This window comes from Bombus vosnesenskii, unplaced genomic scaffold (assembly GCF_011952255.1).
Source record: "Bombus vosnesenskii isolate JDL3184/JDL3185 unplaced genomic scaffold, Bvos_JDL3184-5_v1.1 scf7180000013272, whole genome shotgun sequence".
Classification (NCBI taxonomy): domain Eukaryota; kingdom Metazoa; phylum Arthropoda; class Insecta; order Hymenoptera; family Apidae; genus Bombus; species Bombus vosnesenskii.
Genome location: NW_022882930.1, coordinates 3,117,907 through 3,137,597, shown reverse-complemented (window position 1 = coordinate 3,137,597; position 19,691 = coordinate 3,117,907). Strand labels below are relative to the sequence as shown.

The 19,691-nt window shown below is 38.3% G+C and overlaps 1 protein-coding gene across 3 annotated transcripts in view; it reads left to right on the top strand.

Annotated features, from left to right (window-relative positions):
* Nucleotides 1-19,691, top strand: part of LOC117231538 (protein rhomboid) — a 496,275-nt gene that overhangs the window by 216,965 nt on the left and 259,619 nt on the right. Inside the window, exon 1 of one of the 3 annotated variants that reach the window (XM_033490075.1) lies at nt 14,743-14,785. The exons of the other annotated variants lie outside the window; for them this stretch is intronic. The gene's annotated coding sequence lies outside the window, so the exon portion shown is untranslated. Of the gene's footprint in view, nt 1-14,742; nt 14,786-19,691 lie in introns of those variants that run through there. 3 annotated transcript variants of the gene reach the window in all.

Here is a 19,691-nt window from a genome sequence, read left to right as displayed (position 1 = left end):
AAGAGGTTAACGTAATATCTCGTATCTATAACGTAATATCTAGTAATTCTCTTTGTGTATACTATAGAGTACAAATGAATCACCTAAACATACTACTACTCGATATCTTTCATTTACCTTCACCTTGAGCGTCAATCTCGTTCAAGGTTCGCGATATCAAGCGATCAATTGCAACCTGACTGATCGCCACTTAGTTGAGAATTCGCAACAATAGTCGTAACACTTGTAGCTCGTTACAGTGATAATGAAGTTTCCAAATGTTTCGTACAACCCACGCATACGATATACAAGTAGAAGTTTTCTACGATAAGTATTTAAATACTTTCGTTAGCCCCACTGAATGTTTTATCAAGGAAAATATTATTTCAACCCAATTAGAAGTTCCCGCTGGCAGCGAGTTGATTGAAAGAACGACGACAATGTGGCCCGAAGCTACGCAGCACTCCGCGCCGTCATAAAAATTTTCAATTTCCTTTTGTTAATGGAATCGAGATTCGTCCTTTGTTCGCGAATCGTAACGAAAGTATTCGAGGAGTTTGTAGAAATCGCGGGAAGAAGAAGGTGGAAAACGTGGAAAGGGGAGCAGCAAGGGATTGACCTCTGTCTCCCGGTAATTGCTTGTTTTATCTTAATAAGAGTACATACCGTAGCGGTGGTTACAACGTCTAACGTATCCCTTTTAATTAAAGCAGCCGGCTAAATCGATCTTCCTTCGACTATTTTCTCTCGTTTCCTTTTTATGTTTGTTCTTGTCGAATTATTTATCCGCTTTCTGCATACCCTGATCTTGTCGTTTGTTCCGCTGTTCTTTTCTATTACCGAGTCATAAAGCGAGAGAAAAAAGAGAGAGAGAAGACAAGGCAGGAAAAGAATTCGGAGAAGAGAGAGAGAGAGAGAGAGAGATGCAGGGAAGTGGTCGTACATATTCATTTAGAGAATATTGGCTGGAAGCTTTTTCCACCCTTCCGGGAGAAATTCTGTAATTACACGTGAAATACGTCCTCCCCTACGCATATGTTTAACGTTCTGCTTCGATCCATTTTCATTGTTATCGTGCGAAAGGAATTACTCGAAAGCACCTGCATCGTGACTATGTGGAACACCGGAATTACTTGTTAAAGCTCCGTACATTTCCATGTTTCTATACAAGTCAAAATCAAATCAGTTTTTTTTTACATAATAATTGCAACTACTGCGAATTTAGTAAATCGTCGAAGACATCGTTGAAGTAGCCTCGAATAATATTTTCACACAACCTCGTTTCCCATTGAAATGTTTCTTCATCGGGTTCTATAACCACATGTATTTTCTATAGTTATACGTATGAAAGTACCACCAAGTGACAGAAAATTCACTCGAATCTAATTAATCAATATGCGAATACCTTTCGTTACCACTTTGCGAACGATCGTTCCCATTTGCAGCTAAATTATTCTCATCGTTTAAATCGCAGCTTCGTTTAAAACTCTCCTCGTATCTTCTCTATCTCCGATTGCTTCGTGTTTGCAAATCATGACCTATTTTAATATCAATATCCATATATATAAATTTTAACGATACATCGTCGTCTACGCAACACTCGCGCGTTCCTTAATTGGTTAACACGCGACGCAGAAAGAACGCGAGCAACGGTGCATTTCTATGGAAAGTGGTCCGCGCAGGGCACAAAGTTCGACCGGAAGGTAACAAACTCGTTTGACTTACGAAACAAGGCGTGGAATAATGTTGCCGTGCGGCGTTAAAAGACAAACAACTCGGCATCTTCGGCAGACGGCCACCAATCTACCGGCAAACGAAGACACATCGAGTTTCGCTTTCCGTGTCGTTGGAAGGACCAATTTCGCCGTTCCTCGGTCGCCTGCTGCCACGTTAATCGTTATTTATGACCGTGGCTACTTTCCGTGTGCGCCGCGGATACACCTTCTATTTGCTTATCGATCTACGGCCCTTGCGAGATTGCGAACGGACCGAACGATACACCTCCGCAGAGTCCGCGGCTTCGCTTCGCTTCGTTCCGCCAGCCCACTGTCATCATTTTTCTCACGATCGGCCGCGACACGGATACACATCACCGACACGATGATTTATCGCTGATTCACCATCACCGTGAAAGCCGTTGTTACGCGAAACGCTTTTAAAACGCGTCGCGTATTTTCACGCTGATCCCTCTTCTGCCAGTTTCTACTATCTCCATACGACCGAAAGCAAGCCGCTATTTTATGCCTGTCCAGATCTCACCGAGAGCGTAACACTAGTGGCGGTATTATACTTGCTTTATAGTCGAAGTGGCTCACAGAAAGTATTCCAACATTCTGGTAGAATAAACCATTTACGAATGTATTCTGCGCGTTATGAGAAACATTTAGAACTTTCGTCAGCAGGTATTGTTACAAGATTCGATGGTTAGACCGCGGATTTTTACGCGTTCGTAGGTAATCGAAAAATACGGAGACGGACAGAAAGCTTGTAACGTGGGAGAATATATAAAATATTCAATGTGTAATAGCTTTTACGATTATATCGAGAAGGAAACAATTTTCTAGGTAAGATCCATCATTTTTAAGTTATATTCGTAAATATATGAATTTACATGGAAATTCGTGGTCTAATGATTTTACTGATCAACTTTAAAACAACTGTGAAAATACAGCACGTAGAAGCTACAAGATATTCAGTGCAAGTAAATACGTATAGACTGGCTAGAAACGTATTTGCACATATTTTATCTTCCGATGAAGTATTCCTTTATCACGCTTTACATATTTTGCAATTTTCTCAAAATATTATTATGCAAATATACGTATATTTTATGGACAGAAAAAAATGCTTGAATAGTCAATCATCGATGTATACACTAAACATAACTAAGTTTTTTACAAAACTTTGTCTAACATCTATCGGTTTGAAATTCCAGCAATATAATCACGGCGATCATGTTTCATTATTAATCATTGCACTGTAAACGAGATCGATATATATGTATTTGTTGCTTGTATTTATTGAATATATATTATTGTATCGTATTTGTTTCTATATATATGAAAGCTTTAGGTCGATGAACATCGTCGATGGAATTTTTGCCCATTTAAGTTAGTCAGTGGGCGTTCCACCCGCAATGAGAACCGGAAGTGTGTAGGTGTCGCGCATCTCTAGAAACAACGAAGTCACGTTGCTGGATATATCCGTATTAAAACGATCCGCTGACACGTTTCCTGCGTTACTCATAGAATGCGTTAACGTTCACATTAACTTGATTAAATCAATTAGCAAAATTGTGATTAGACGTGGTGGTATTTTTGCCTACGCAAATTATAGTAGGTCTGCGACCGTTCGCGGTGCAAACTTTCTCCACAGTTATTTTCTAATATTATTTACCTACTAATTAACTGTTTCGCGTATACCTTTCAAATAACAAATTAAAAAATAAATAAAAAATAAATGACCCTTAAAATAAATCGCAAAAGGTAATGATTTCCATGATTCTACGAAAATAGAGAAGATTGTATCGCTTAAATTTGTATTATCTTTTTTCTTTTCTTTTTTTTTTAAACTTGGTATTCCAATTAACGTAAAAATATTTTACGTGCGAATGTAACGTGTCACGCGAGAACACAAAATTCACGTTTAATTAAACCGATACAACGATAATTAATAGAGAATTGCGACGTTGATTGACCTACGTATAATACACTGTATGCTTCGAATCTGAATAGCGTTCAAACCACGTTTAAACTTCAATAACGTATTCCGTACGTTGTGTATCAAGTTCTTATTGGGCTCCAATAATTCTGTATATCAAAATGCGAACTTTGTTGGGACGTCTTCTCCTGTTTCTAAAGTTGTTAAACTTGCTGTAACTGAAAACACGAAAAGCCGTATGCATGTTCGTTTGAAGATCACGTTAATAACGTAAGAGCAGACACTATGGCCGGGATAATTAGTACAATTACATCGGTATAATTTAACATTCTTTATTTATCTAAAATCACTTACAACGGATACATTTTCCTCGTCGTTGTTCGAATATATTACACATAAATTTTAAATGACACGTTAGAAGTTTGATGACCTTATGGTCGGCATTAAATTGGTTAATAACAATAATCGATTGATTCGTATGATGTAAAATATACGAAAGTTTCAACATGTCCATGTCTGCTATTTAATCGTTACATCGTATTTTGTCCATTAAAAAATTGAAATAATTTGAAACATTTCCTTCGCCCAACAAAAGATTCTCATCAAACGTTCTTAATCCTCCAAACAGTGGCAAATGTTAACAAAAAGTTTTAAACGAACACATTGAACGCCCAAACTTTGCGTCCAAACACGATTGAACAACCGCATACGCTTCCACATCCATGATAAAACGCGCAGTCTCTACATGCGAACGCAATTAAAAACGGAGTTTTGAAAAGTCCCCGAGCGCCTCTGCGACCGGTAGGACGCAGAAAAACGAAAAAGATAAAAAAGAACAAAATCAGGGAAAACTTGTCGACGTTCGTTGTACGATGCACGGCCAGTGTAGTCATCAAATTCATTTAGGCAAATATCAAGATCAACGTAGCAGAACATCCAAATGGTGATCGCGAACCGAGCATCGCCTCTGTCGCTTTCGACAACAGCGAGAAGCGATTTCTACATCGTCGTTTCGCGTTCGCGCGTGTACGGCCGTGTATAAACGCGAAGGCGTAGCTTTTTCGTTTCATTCGCCAGCCATTCAGGCGTCCCGTGCACAGAGAATCGAGGCATCAAGAATGTAACGCGTCGCCGTGGCACACCATGACGCTCATTCATGGGAAGAGAGCACGTGCTCGATCGCTGACTCCTATGGCCCCGTGAACCGGAAGGGGATACGAGCTCGTCTCGAAGCTCGGTCAAAAATAGCGAGAAGGAACAAAGACGCGTCGCGCCACTGCTCCGCTCCTTTCTATCCCGCCATTCTGTCGCGAACTTCGCGTTTTCCGCAAATTTACTCTGCAATTTTTGCCACGTAGATTCCTAAAGCGCCAGCTTTCCAAGGGAAACAAAGCTTCTTCTTGCTTGAAAGGTTCGCTGGATTCCTCTTACTCGTCGGCTAGCGTGTTTTAAATGAGGTTTTTTACGGAAGAGGAAATTCGAGAAAGAGAAGCTTGGTCGTGAAAGGGCGTAGATTTTTGTAATTCTTTCGATATGTGAGAAAACGCGTGTACTGAGACGGGGCGTTTTAATGGAAGATCTGTTAAAAATGTGGCGTCTTCAATGGCTTACGATTATCTTATTCTTGCGTGGAAATGATAGTTAATATTATCGAGCGTACGCATAGATTTTTCTCTCTATAATCGGATGGCGATATTTTAAAGAATTTTTATTAAAATTGTATAATCGTATAAGAAAATTTATTTATCGTATCGTTTTCTATTAGTTGCTATACCTTTGTACGAAATATTCGGTAGAATTCTGTTGGATATCATTCATGAAACGCGGAGCGGGAAATCTATCTAACTGGAAACCCTTGCATGCCGCTGTGTACTTTATACAAATATTCTCTTATAAAAGTGTTATTTGACGCTCTTTCATATTTTTTTATTAACTCGGTTAATAAAAAAAACAATTATTCCTGAAATATAAAATAAAAATATATAGCCAATATGGTCGACTACACACAGGGAGAAATTCCACTGTCTCGATTCTTACAAATTCGTTAATGAAATATTTATCGATTGAGGAAAAATATGACCCATTCAGAAGACACGTTGATGAACTCCATAAATTGAATAGCAGAAAAAAGCGGCTATGTTACAAACATCATTTTTAAAATTTACCTTGAAATTTACTATTATTTGTATCATCTCCTTGTAACAAATGGATTCGTGGTAGCGTCATTTGTTTTGTGAAAATTGAACATCATTTCTGTATTTACGTAATGAAATTGGAAAACCGACAAAAACCGGCATTGCTCATTGATATAATCAGTATCGTCGATTATCTGTACATACAGTGAATCGATAAGAATGACCAGTTGAAGTAACTCGTTACCTAATTTTTTTCTAAATTTATCAAAAAGGGTTTGAAATAAAATTTATCGCATTCGAGGGAGGATTGATCGGGTGAGCACAGTTTGATCTTTCAATACCTTGCATCTTTCCAGATATTAGGTGACCTTGACATTTTTTAAACGACGTCGTATATTTTCTATAACATCAGTCGACCCAGCACGTGGACGTACTCTTGGACATTCTTTGCAGAAAAATTCGTCAAGTTCAGCGCATAAAAGACAAAAACACAAGAGAACCGCTTCGCGGTATTCCTTGTCTTTCGTACGTCAGATTTGATTGGGTTGAGAAGACCAAATTGAAGTTAAAATATGTTCTGAACTAGTGGTTTCTCGGTATTAACGGGTTAATGAGGTCTTTGTGTAAAGAATATCCAGCTGTATCGACTAACGTCATAAAAAAAATAAGGTGCCATTTAAAAAACACAAGTTCACCTGAACATGTCAAAGAATATAAGAAGTGAAAAGATCAAACTATATTCTACCGATGCTCACGATGTTTCCCGAATACGATGAACTTTATTTCAAGCTTTGCTTGGTAAAGTCAGTGGGCAACGAGTTATTTCAGGTGGCCATTCTTACTGACTCACCCTGTATATCGGGCGAAGAAAAATTCGACTACCTTCGCATAAAAAATCGACCACTCCCAATCCTTCGAACGGCCGTGTAAACGGCCTTAATCGAATAATCAGAAACGGAGCGTCGACACGTGAATGCCAAGAAGGAGAGGAGAACATATTTCTCCCCCTGCGTATAAAACGCGAGCCACAAGAATGGCAGGCATACTGATCACCGATGCGGAGAACGACGCGGGCACAGAACGAGAGAATTCGATGCACAACCTCGGATAAAGGCCTATCTATCGGCTTGTATTCTCCGACGATCCTAAAACGTTCCTCGATTTTCGGTCGGATACCGCACACCCGGAGGCGATGCGCAACATAAACGAGCTACCTAGCTACACCACGATGGCCCCTGCAAAGTGATCTAAAGCAGCAACGGGAGATTATTTCGCTGCGTTGCATTGCCACGAAACACTGGCCACCGCTGTTAAACACGATACAGTATCATCGTGCGCTTCGATATTAAATTCTTTTCTCTTTATCCCAGCTGCGATTCGAATTCGATTTAAATCGCGGGACTGCGTCAAATACGCGGATATTACATCGGTATGGATTTGAACGCAAGACTTCGTGTTCAGGGTGAAATTGGAATAAATTAATCGTGGGATTTTTTATCTTTCTTAATACTCTTTTTCAAATTCTGACAAGCGAACGTTTACGGATTCATGGTTATTTACTCTTGCTGTAAAATATCGCTTTATTTAACGTGTAGTGGAGATGGATAGCTTGGGAATTATAGAAATTGTTGCAAATTTATAGAACGTGTTTAAAGATGGTAAAGTACCAATGAGAATCTTCGATTAATTTCCTATACTATCTTTTTACCTCTTTCGCCGAGTATACTAACAATTGACAATTTTGGAACGAAAATTACATAAATACGAACGTAACAAGAATTTCGATGCAAACGATTCTCCTGCTATGTCACAGTTTAATGTTAGTTCGTTCTCTGCGAAACGTAGCTTGAAGAACTTCGATCGAACCTAACAATTACTACGACTTTTAAAACAAATTCGATATCGTAAAACACGATCTATAATTTCAACTAGATCGCCAATAATGTATTATAATGATATAAAACAACTGTAAACTATCGATCGAAGAAAATACATTTATCCGCGTTCTTTGTTCGCAGTAAAATTCCACGTACGGGACACTTCCATCACACATAGATACTACAAGCATAGAAAAGTCAAAATATCCAGTTTCGTGGATTTTGATCGTAGTTTGGCAAAAATGCCGGACGTTCGATAAAGAATTTCGCATGCGAGGACTAAAGTCGACCGATCACTCGACGACCGTAATAACAAAGAAGAGAAAGAAGATTCAGTGGATTGGGTGAATGGTTTTGCGGGTTCCTATTTATCGACCCAGTGGCCGGTAGTCTGGATGGAAACACGTCCCGCTCCCTGGGGTGCTTTCGTCTGCATATCGTGAAATTCATGCGACAAGGGTTATAAATAAATATCGTACGTCCCTGGCACGGCCGTTTGTCGCTCTTCAAGTGGTTCTCTATAAAAATACACCTTCCGAGGGGAATACATTCCCCTTGACCCGTTCCGCGGCCAAACGTTTATTATTCAATGCCGGTAGAGAGATCAAAAGTAGTCGGCTCTCGTCTTCGTGGTCTAGGTTGTTTGTAGGTCACAGAAGCCAACGGTTCTTTTTTTTCCTCTTAAAAAAACTATGTTAAGAGAACATTCATAAAGTTGATTGAAAATTCATATTTCGCGTTACGGAACGAAGGTACTATTTTAAATTTTCTAGATCGTTTGTGAATCGAGTTTAATGAACATTTCTGAAACGCGTCACAGACTGATTTTAATAAAAATTTCCCAGATATAATGGCAACGAGATGGTATTCGTGTTAATCAAAATTTTTAATTAGGCTAGGAGACGAAAAAGGCATTTCTTTTTTTTTTTTTTTTTGGTAATAAAAATTAATAATAAATCGTAGTGATAGACGAACGCAAAAGTTTAATAATATTCAACCGTTGGAAAAAGGTAACATCATGGAAAGTTAAAAAAAAATTGCTTTTCCTAAACCGTGCACGCGTCAATGTCTACTTTTACTTAGAACGACGTGCGTTCATAAAATAAACCATCCGAAGGGCGATTAAAGGCCGGACGAATTACTCCAGCATCGTTTGACGATCGACGTTAATGGGAGTTCCGGCATGAGAAAAAATAAACCTATAAGAGTGCTCCTCCCTTGTCTCCTTTATATCCCCATGTTTTCGTCTTTATTGTTTTTTAATCTCTTGCTCTTACCTCGTATTTTTTTCAATTTACCGCGTCACATTAAATAATACCATTCGTTGCTGCTACTACGTCCTATAAACATTTATAAATAACGTCATAGGTGGATAATTTTGAAATTGATATTAATACACGGCAAAAGTAACGATTAAGCGTAATCGAGGAGAGAATGACGTTCAAAGATGCGAAAGCAATTTTTATTTCGTCGGATGTTATTTTTAAAAGGATCCGCAGCCTGTAAATGTCACGTAGATCTTCCTATTATAATATAACAGTTTCGAATTTCAAGCTGCCATCGTAGTAAATTTACAAATTTAATACAATATGAATATGAAAAGAATATAAAAGGGCCAGAGATATTTATATCCGATTCAGTTTTATGATAAATGGTGAATATGTGTCCCCCGAGCTTAAATACAAACATCGCATCGAAATAAACTTGCAAGCTCGCTATACGGGAACAGTAGAACTTTACGCTATTATAACTACATAGATAGTGGGAATAGAATGTACGTTCGTGTAATATTTTTCACTTAAAATAGCTTCCTAGATAAGTTCTCGAAGGCTTTCTCACTCGTTCTCGGACAGCCTTTACGATGTTTTATCATATTCACACGATACGATCTGCGGGTTTCAGGAACGAGGTTGTAAAACATTAGAAGATGCGTTTAATAAATTTTGCCTGTTTATCACTGCGAAGTTTATCGCTTTGAAATCTACGTCTTTTAGCCACGTTTCCGTTCTTTAACAAATTTCTCAAGAAAATCCGCAGAAAATTTCCAACGTAGAAAATGAATCGGGGGAAGATTAAGCGAATAGATAATGAAGTATGGCAGTGTCTTCTTGCGTCAAAAATTTTTGCGTAATTAACGTGCCATTGGGTATCCGTTGTCATAGTAGAAGAAAAACGATCTTTCATCCAACGCTCGAAAAGAAACGATTCATTAACTTTTTCGTAACATTTTACATTCATTGCAGAACCTATGAGCAGAATTTTCTACTAGTTACATCCTGGTTATGAAAAGTTCTTTCATTTTATTCGGGCTATTAATATCGACTCGATTTCAAGACTATTTCCGGAGCTCCACTTACTTTAAATTTTTTTTTTGATATGGTTTCACATATTTTTAATTCGACGAGTCGGTCGCCATACGTAAAGCTACCGCCACGTTCAAATATTGTTTTCAATATTAACTTTATCGCGATAAATTATTAATATTTTACTCTCAGTATCTTTTTCCAAAAATCCCGATGCGAAAAATTTCATTCCGCTTCCTTCGTTCGTTTAATACTAAAAATGGAAAAACCTTTCATGTTACACCTCGGATCAATCGTCTTTTTTTTTTTTTTTTTTTTTTTTTTTTGACGCGAAAGAAGCGCGCACGCGATATCGATAACAATCGGTTATTTCACATACAATAAAATCAGCATCAAGAGTAAAACTTTCGACAGCGCGTAAAATGTATAAAATACAGCGGGAATCCGAATCGCTTCGATAATAAAAAGCTGTTTTATCTGCGAATCATCGTTGGATACGATTTCACCGCGGAAATACATTCTAAATACGAAATATCAGATACCGTGCGCGGATATGTCACTGAAAAGCTTGATTTCGTGAAACGTAGGAAATTTAAAAAATGCTCCTAGTAATTTGATCGTTAATGCACATCGATTCGCCGATGTAAAATACGCGCGTCGTGGAATTCGCATAATATTCGCGGCGTATTTGAGCGCTCGCGAGAATGAACTTCATCTCGCTGCGACTCGCATTAATCTAGAGGGACTAGACGCGTTTAATTTTGAAATACGACGGTTTAATTGCATTTTCGTGTAGGTGGAATACTTCACCTGCGATCGTTATACCGGCGAATACGACCCCGCGGTTTATTCATCGACATTTTACGCCCTATTTATTGAAATTTCGAATTATTATACCAGGCCGATGTAACATTTCTATCCGACACAATTTTTACGGAAAAATTATTTCACCAACTAATATTGATGTTGTGCGCTCAAACGTGGTCAGCGTGAGTCAACGCTCAAATATCCTGCGTCATTTCTTTATATTTAAGAACATGTATTTTACGAGAGATCTTCCTCAATATTATATTATCTGTATATTATACAGGGTGGTTGGTAACTGGTGGTACAAACGGAAAGGGGGTGATTCTACGCGAAAAAAGAAGTCGAAAATATAGAATAAAAATTTTTTTACATTTTTCCATCGAGACAACGATCTACAGTGAGATCCGTTATAACGAGACGCGATAAAGTGCACGCGTACCGAGCGAAAATTCAAAGTCGATTTTCTCGAAAACAAAGCCTCGAACGAAAAATGTTTATTCTATATTTTCGACCTCTTTTTTCGCGTAGAATCACCCCCTTTCCGCTTGTACCACCAGTTACCAACCACCCTGTATATTGAAAGAATTGATAGTACGAAATTGCCTGGTCTTGTTCGATATAACAATATAGTATCATTGATTGAACGTGGCACTCTCAGTCAGCAATAGTTAATTTCTTATTTTCAAGCTTCATTTTTACGAATAATTGCGAAGAGTGGTGATAAAAGTGGCACGCCGACAATACGATTTAAGCGACTCATAGCTACGAAGAAATTCTTGCTTAAGCAAGATACGCGGAACGAAATTCTGTCGTGCAAATTTCGCTGGCCTGCATTTATAATTTAATTTTCTATTCGAAGACACGATGAAAACAAGTCAGACGATTTACATGAAAATGTGATTTTCCATCTCGTGACAGATATTCAGAGGGAAAAGAAAGGGGGAAAGGTAGAAGCAACAAGCTCGCCGAGAAGAAAAAAAAAGTAATGGTCTTCTAGAAACGGCAATTTAAGAGTCTCACGGATTCTTTTGATTTAATCGTCTAACCGGAGAGAATTTTCTGCCAACGGCAGCGGTGGCATAAAAAGAACGCGTGGAGGCGCGGGCGTAGCCTTTAAGACGTTGCAAAACGAATTATCCACGTGGCAATATGCCGGCGCTTGGCGTCGTTTACGCGCCACTTCGTTTTACGATCGCTGCCGACTGTTATATTGCTTTCGCCCGGTTGTGTTATCGCGATCTCGCAACTTTCTTTTCTCGTTGCAGTACTATTAAAAAAATATTATCAAGCAACAAACGATGATACGACAGGTGGCCCGATACCGAGCAAACGTAACGTCACATTTTTCTCTATGAATCGTTCGATGTTGACATAAAGCACTGGAAAAGATGATTCGCACGAGAATTCTATGACAACTTCGAATAAATGTCCGTAGCACGTTTTCGTCCGTGTTGATTTAACGATAATTAAAAATACCGTTCTACGGTATCCGTGGGTCGTTTTAGTACACACAGGTTGCCGATATAGCGATATGTTATTGAAAATGATGTGTGTTCTGACTTATGGTCGAATGAAAATTAAATAGTTTTATAACTTCACGATTTGAATCGCTCGGAGGCCATGTTCATCAACTCCGGTTTAAACGCGTAGAAAAACGACGATTACAAATATTATTTCGTTTTTTAATTTATCTTGGAATTTGTGGTTATTCGTGCCTTGCGATAAGCAAATTTATGAAAATAAGATTTCTTTTTTCAACTGTTCGATGTTAATTATGTGCCTGGATAGCGTGAAACTGATAACTGCGTGAAAAGTGGACTAGGTCAGTCTGGCTCCCAAGAGACATACTTAATTAAACACAGTTCTTCCACGATGTAATGGCAGAAATATTTATAAAGATTTCGTAATATGAGGAATTTAAATATTTATTTAAAAAACGTCGAAACGGTACCGAACAGAAATTAGAGACTCTATTAGAATATTCTTTTATTATCCTACATAAGGAGCAAACATAGACGATCTTATCACCTTGGATCGAAAGAATAAACTTTCGAGTTTTCGCGTATTAAGATACGTTGCATAATCTCTATTTATAATAACTAGAAATAAATTCCAGCATTGAGAAGAGTTCGACGATCGATCGTGAGAGATAAGCAATTAGTTGCGTGTAATTATACTTAACCTTCCGTCGATCAGATAAACGAGATGCAACATCCTTCGATATAAAAGTAGAAAGGCATATTGTACCAGCACGCAAAGTTCATATATCGCGCACTTTAGATGCTATCTTTTCTCTGGTTTGACATCTCCGCGTTTCGTGGCTGTCTGAAATCGACGTGAATCGGCGTCATCGCGAAAAAGAAAAAATTAAAGCCTGATTGGCTATTCGTTTATTTAACCGATGATTCTTCGCCGATCTTCAAACTTGCCTCGTTCATCGTAATTGCGCCACTCCACTTTGAGATGTAAAACAATAATATTACAATAACTGCAATAAGATGACGACTAAGAATTCTATATCTGACGAGTTATTTTACTGGGCGATACTTTGCATTTTTATTTAGCAAGTTATTTATCTAAAAGCATTTGTCCCTTTTCCTCAAATTACTTCAAAATTCAGATTTTTCTTTTTACAATATTATATATTTATTTATAGAGAATATTGCTGTGATATAACATATGATTATATACAGGGTGCGTTATTTTAATCGATCCATGCAAGTATCTCCTAAACTATAGATTATTCGAACAAGGGTTTCAAATAAAACTTGTCCTGTTTCAAGGGGAACGTCTTATGGTGACCGTCAGATTTGTTTCAGTTTAGGTCAGGTGTAGGCGATTTCGAGATCCTAACTTTGTCTTCTTCTGAGCGGAACTCTTTTTTATATTTTTTTGTACACCACTCGATGCAGTTGTTGATTCTCCACGAAAAGGTATTATAGTTGTATCTGAAAATACTTAGTTTAAAAGGTACTTCAATGTTAATTTCATCAAGCTGAGTATGTAAAAGACAAGGAGAACGTAAACATAAACGCATAAAGATTAAAGTTAAAATATCTTCTGTACTGATAATTTCTCGATCCAAGTACCTTATCGCCTTTTTGCGAATTAAAAAATGCATCGGATGATTTATAAAAAGACGTGTAGTTCCATTCAAAAAAAAAACCATGAAATTTCAAAGGAACGGCCACCTTAGACATAAGATTTGCGAGCATCGCAAGATGTCCCACCTCGAAACAAAGTAAGTTCTATCCGAAACACTTCTTCGAATAACGTACAGCGCAGGAGATATTTTCCTGGATCGATTAAACTCGGACAACCTGCATAATCCGTACGTTTCGCGTGATTACGATGTAAATACAGTGTACTATGCATATTATCGCGATGTAATAAAATTTTAAACAGTTTCGTACAACACGCATAATAAAATCTTTCTGCGGTTCGAACACCATAACGAGCTACTATATATTTTACCCCAGAGACTCCCCAAGGATTCTACCCCATACTAGAATTATTCTTCGTAGAAAAAAATTTATCCTCTCTTACCCTCTTGGTCGCGTCAAAGAGTATATGGCGATGCAAAGAAGAGGAAAGAAAATTGAAAAAGGGGCTGTACACGCACGTGTTGACGCATTTCCTGAACTATACCCTTCCAGTGATGCCAACGAGAAAAAAAAAGATGAGGCTGGTTGGATGAAAAATGGTGGGTCGTTCGATCCGCGCAATATGAATATCCTTTTAAATGAATCAAGGAGGGTATCCGGCCAGTTTTTCACGGGCCACCCCCGGATTATTAGGCGAGCGAAAAATGCCCGGTGCCATTGCTTGAAAAACGAGCGATCGGACAGCCCTGCCGTATTGATCGTTACAAATAGCGCGAGCCGGAGAAGAGCCGCGTGGATTATCCCCTTTATATCGAGCTATTAATATTACTTTCTGCAGATCTTCTTCGACCCTCTGCCGACTCACCGGTGTCCATTCGAGGTTGGGACGTCGAACAGGTCGGGCTTTTGCTCTAACCGAGGTGACGACGCTGTCGTTTGATCATCCACCCTTTTCTCGTTCTCCTTTCCTTGTTGATGTTTTCCATTCCCCCGCTCGTTCAATTGTGGGTGGTTGAAAACGAAAAGCGCGCCGAAGCTTGGCGCAAACACTGAGAAATCCAAAGTACAAGTGCGCAAGTGGCAATTCCCTACTGACTGCGTACATGCTTACTATAATTCTATGGAGATAGCAGTTCTGTTGCACTTTTGTTATATATGTATATTTGATTTTGTATTTCCACTAGTTTCTGCCTATACTGTAGTATCGTGGACGAGGGGCCTGGGGGGTATCGTGTGAATTACAAACAAGCGGTTGCTGAGCACGTGCGTGGTGGGGCTAAGACAAAAGATACGAGGCTAAGACAAAAGACAAGGGGTTGCTAAGGGACGATAAACGAATTAACAGCAGTATGAGTTGAGAAGCCAGAGAGTGGGAATTGCGTTGTCGAGATAGCGTTGCTAGCGTTGTTGAGAGAGAACTGAATCCGTGGTGACGAGAGTTGCTAATTAATTATCTAGTTGTCTTAATTATAATACGTTGTTGTGATTAGTTCATGTTAAGTAACCATCGTTTCCCGTTTAATCCATTTATTATAGACAAACTAATCATAGTAGTACTACAATACGTTTTTGTACTTTGTCGACGTTCTGTTTTTATCCTTTATGACTCATTTACTGTGATAATCGAGACTGTAATATTGGCGGTGTATGGCGACGGTGGAACGCTGAGATGGCTGGATGGTAAAAGAAAAAAGAATCGAACGCTGAATATATTTCTCATGGTAGAAAAATTCAGAAGGTAAGAGACACCGTATACGAGGAACCTTAAGTGCACCTTATGCAATCAGAAAATAATAGATTCCCCTGAAAAAGAAAAAAGAAATACGGTAAGGTATGTTGCAACGAATAATGGTACAATAAACGGAAGTTATAACGAACAGTCGCTAGGAATAAAGTTAAAATGTTACAACGAACGAACATGTGGTAAACAGGGAAAAGGTGTTGTTAATCATCGCTGAATACATGGTACATTTAACTGAATTGATGCTGCAACAGATAATATCCTTAGTGCCACTTAATTAATTCGGTTTAGCATATCTCACTATACTTGACTGAAAATCCCACGAGCATGAGTAAAAACAGGTATTTAAAACTGTCGAAGTAACTACTTCAAAAAAGACTGTACATCTTTATTTACGTATATCCGTGACCCGGTGACTGCTATTACGCAGAAATATTCTAAATAAGGAAAGGTGCATATTATTGTACCCTTGAATATACGTTATGTTTTGGGTTGCAAGGTCTAGGAACAAAGAAAATAATAAACAGATTTCTATTTGTGTTCCCTGTAGCCTCTAGCCAAAGCTATAAGCTTAACTTGTTTGGTCCTTTTGCTGTAAATATATGAACGTGCTCCCTATCGTTCCTTTGTATAGTAACACTAAGAGAGTAAGGATCTGAATCAGCATAAACTTATACCTTTAATTATTTCAATATATCTTTCTATTACAAATTCATCCACTCGTTCTTCATTCAGTCAACCTCAACCTCGAAAGAAACCACAGGATGTTTCGCTAAAATCGAACGTTTCTATTATTACTGCTACTATTTATTAACGATAAGAAAAGCCGACTGAGAAGCTTTTCGATGGTTTAAAGGCGAGCATCTACCGGCGGATGAAAGAAACGTACATCGAATCCGCGTCAAAGGAAAGCTTATTCTTTTTCAAGACAAGCTTCTTTCTTTCTTAATACAAACGAAATGCGCTATTTTACGTAACGCACGTCGAAGGGCGCACGAGCGGTACGTGTGATACATTCGTTTTTCAAAGTAACGTCTCGCGTGGCGAACTGTAATAACAGGTAGAAATATTTGCGCACAGGAATTATCGTGTGTATGTGTGTACGGTAACTTTAAGCGTCGCCGCGTTGAAACGAGTGTCGTTTGTCGCGTCTTTTGTTTTTCGATTTATCGTTGAACATTACATGCCGCAAAGGGCAGCGAAACACTAGGGGGTTGAGTATGCTTTGCTTGTAGGAGGAAGTGTTGCCTCTGGGCGTTTCGTGTTGATGATGCGGAATTGCATGGTTCCGAGTAAGTACATGGTTTTAGTAATGAAACGGTTACATTCGTGTTAATTCTGATTTGTTTGTGCTGGCTTCCTATCTCTCTCTCTCTCTCTCTCTCTCTCTCTCTCTCTCTATTTATTCTTTCTTTTTGATTAATACGTTTCTATTGTATATAATTTAGTTTAAATATCACGTAAAAAGTGGCGTTTTAATTAAAAGCTTGAAGCGCCGAACGATTAAATTTACATGAAATTGCAAAGTTCAGTTAGACTTCTTGCCGATTTGTTACAATTGTACAGCATCCACTGCCGTGTAATTAACGTTCGTATATTATTCCCATACATTATTAAACGTAGAAATTGCGTACGAATATTCGAGTAATAATTCCTGTTTATAAATATATTTAACAGCGAAGTCGATTTGCATAGAGTTTTAATGTCGCCAAGATGGCAACGTTAACTATAACGACCGAACGCAAAATAATTAAGGAGTTCGCGACTAATAAAAATGTAACTTCATTAGAGATGAAAGTCGGTATGGACGAGCCAACAATTATTTACATATAAATACGCGAACGTGCTATTAAAAGCTACTTACATCAGACCGACTGTTACGTTTCCTTTCTATAAATCTTTATCTTACCTAGTATCGTACGTGCTTTGAATACTGAGCCGACATATCGATGTATTACGAAATTTTTAAGCGCTTCAAGCTTTAACTAAACATTTTGAATCTGCATAAGACACGAAAAGGCTGGAAAACCCTTCGAACTTTATTCAACGATATATACTAAAAAACGATATAATTTAACTGAAAAGATATTTACAACATTTAATGCGAAATGAAACTAGATCTATGTATATTGGTTTATAAAGATGCGTCTGGAACTTAGCCTCTGGAAATAAAAATAATTTCAATAAAACACTACAAATGAGTTTTCGTATCGAGAATCAGGAAAATCGAACCATTTTTATCGACGTTACTTTCTCGAAACATTTTTCAACAGTTCAACGTAAGTTTCAAACATCTTCCAAGTAAAACCAGGTATAACAAAATCGTTTTCAACGTTCGTCACGGATACCTTCTCGCGTTGAACGTGTTTCGAGTAAGAAAATTAATTATTCTCTTATTATGTATAATAGCGAGACGATAAAAAGCATCGAAGTTAATGAATAAAACGAACCGGACGAAACAAGGGAACAAAAGAGGCGGATAAGATTATTTCGGGTATTTGTAAGCGGATCTTTTGTTCGAGCACTTTTGTGTCCGGGCTTCTATTTCGGCGTAGGGTGCATCAGAACGCGGAGCGTAGCTTTCGAGGTCATGCTTCTCCCTTTGGACGCGGCGTTTTCCCCCTGTACGAAAGGCCGCGAAACAGAAAGTTACCGAGAGTGACGAGTCCGCTGGGAAATTTCCAAGTTTCCTTTTAATGGAATTATAAAGAGGAGCAGGCGTGACCATGTGACAGCTGACGAACTCGTGAAAATCCCTCGCGGGCAACACACGACGCGTTCCGGACGCGTATCCGACCCGCCAATTTTTCACCGTAATTATGTCCGCCCATGTTTCACCCTTATTTGATCGTCCTCGTCGAATTACGCTCTGGATAATAAACAAACTTGAATCAGCAAACTCCAGTAGCATTTTTCAGCTCTCTAGTTGCTCGCGATTCCGCGTAATTTGGCGGTAGGGGCGCGCAGACATTGTAGAAATGTTCGTTGATTTAATCGTTCGATTGCACGTTCGATATCAAAAGTTACAAGTGTGAATTCTGCTATAGTTCGTTACAAGAGACGCGCGACGAAATGGTTTAACAACCACGTCGAGTTGAAGCACGCAGAGACACTGTTGAAAGTAATGAAATATTGGTTTCAACAGCGCACCTTCGTACAAACGTGAAACCAAGTGTGTGAAATGTCGCGGTGTTTATCTCAACGGAACAAAATGGATCGTACGCAATTCGACAAAATACTGATACTTGTGATAATTTTTCGAGATGTGTAAAATCGATATATTACTAAGGAGAGATTATTTGAAGCGAGGAAATGACATTTCAAAAATTATTTATTAACGATATCGTCAACTTGTACAGTTTTCTAATACCTGAGAATGTATTTGGAAAATCTTTTTTCTGTAGTTACGCGTAAGTAGTATAGTTATTAGGATCCCTCGTCCGAACAGGTCGCACCTTTTCTACTTAAACAGATCAAGCGTATTCCGGAAGCAAGAGAAACCAATCGATAGAAATCATTCATTCGTACAAAGTTACTATGATTACGGTATATTAAGGCACCGGTAGATTTAAATAATTTAAATAATATAGAACTTGCTACAATGCTTAGTAACAAGATCAATCATATTCGATTACGAAAATCGAATTTATAAACGCGTTAATACATAAACGTAGCGACTAATTGATACAAGCTTTGTAAACCATACTCCATCTCGATTTAACTTCTTCCATCGATGAATTAACAACAATACCGCAAACCTGCAAAAAGAATTTACACTGTCGTTGCATTTACTATATAGTATTTACATATTTTATTAATCACTTAAATCCAAGTATATCGAATTTCGTATCGCTTAATAATAATTGTAATGTATGGCCGGAAAATACGAGTACAAACACTCGATACCATCGAAACAAAATGCAAAGCCAGATAGAAAAACGTTCCATTGGGAAATACCGATACGTGCCGATACCTTTTGTAGCCGCTGTAAATACTTAAATCCTGTTAATTGGCGGTCACAGCGACCGTAGCGAAATTAGCCGCGAAATTAATCAACGTGATTTAACGTTCAAATTATAACGCGT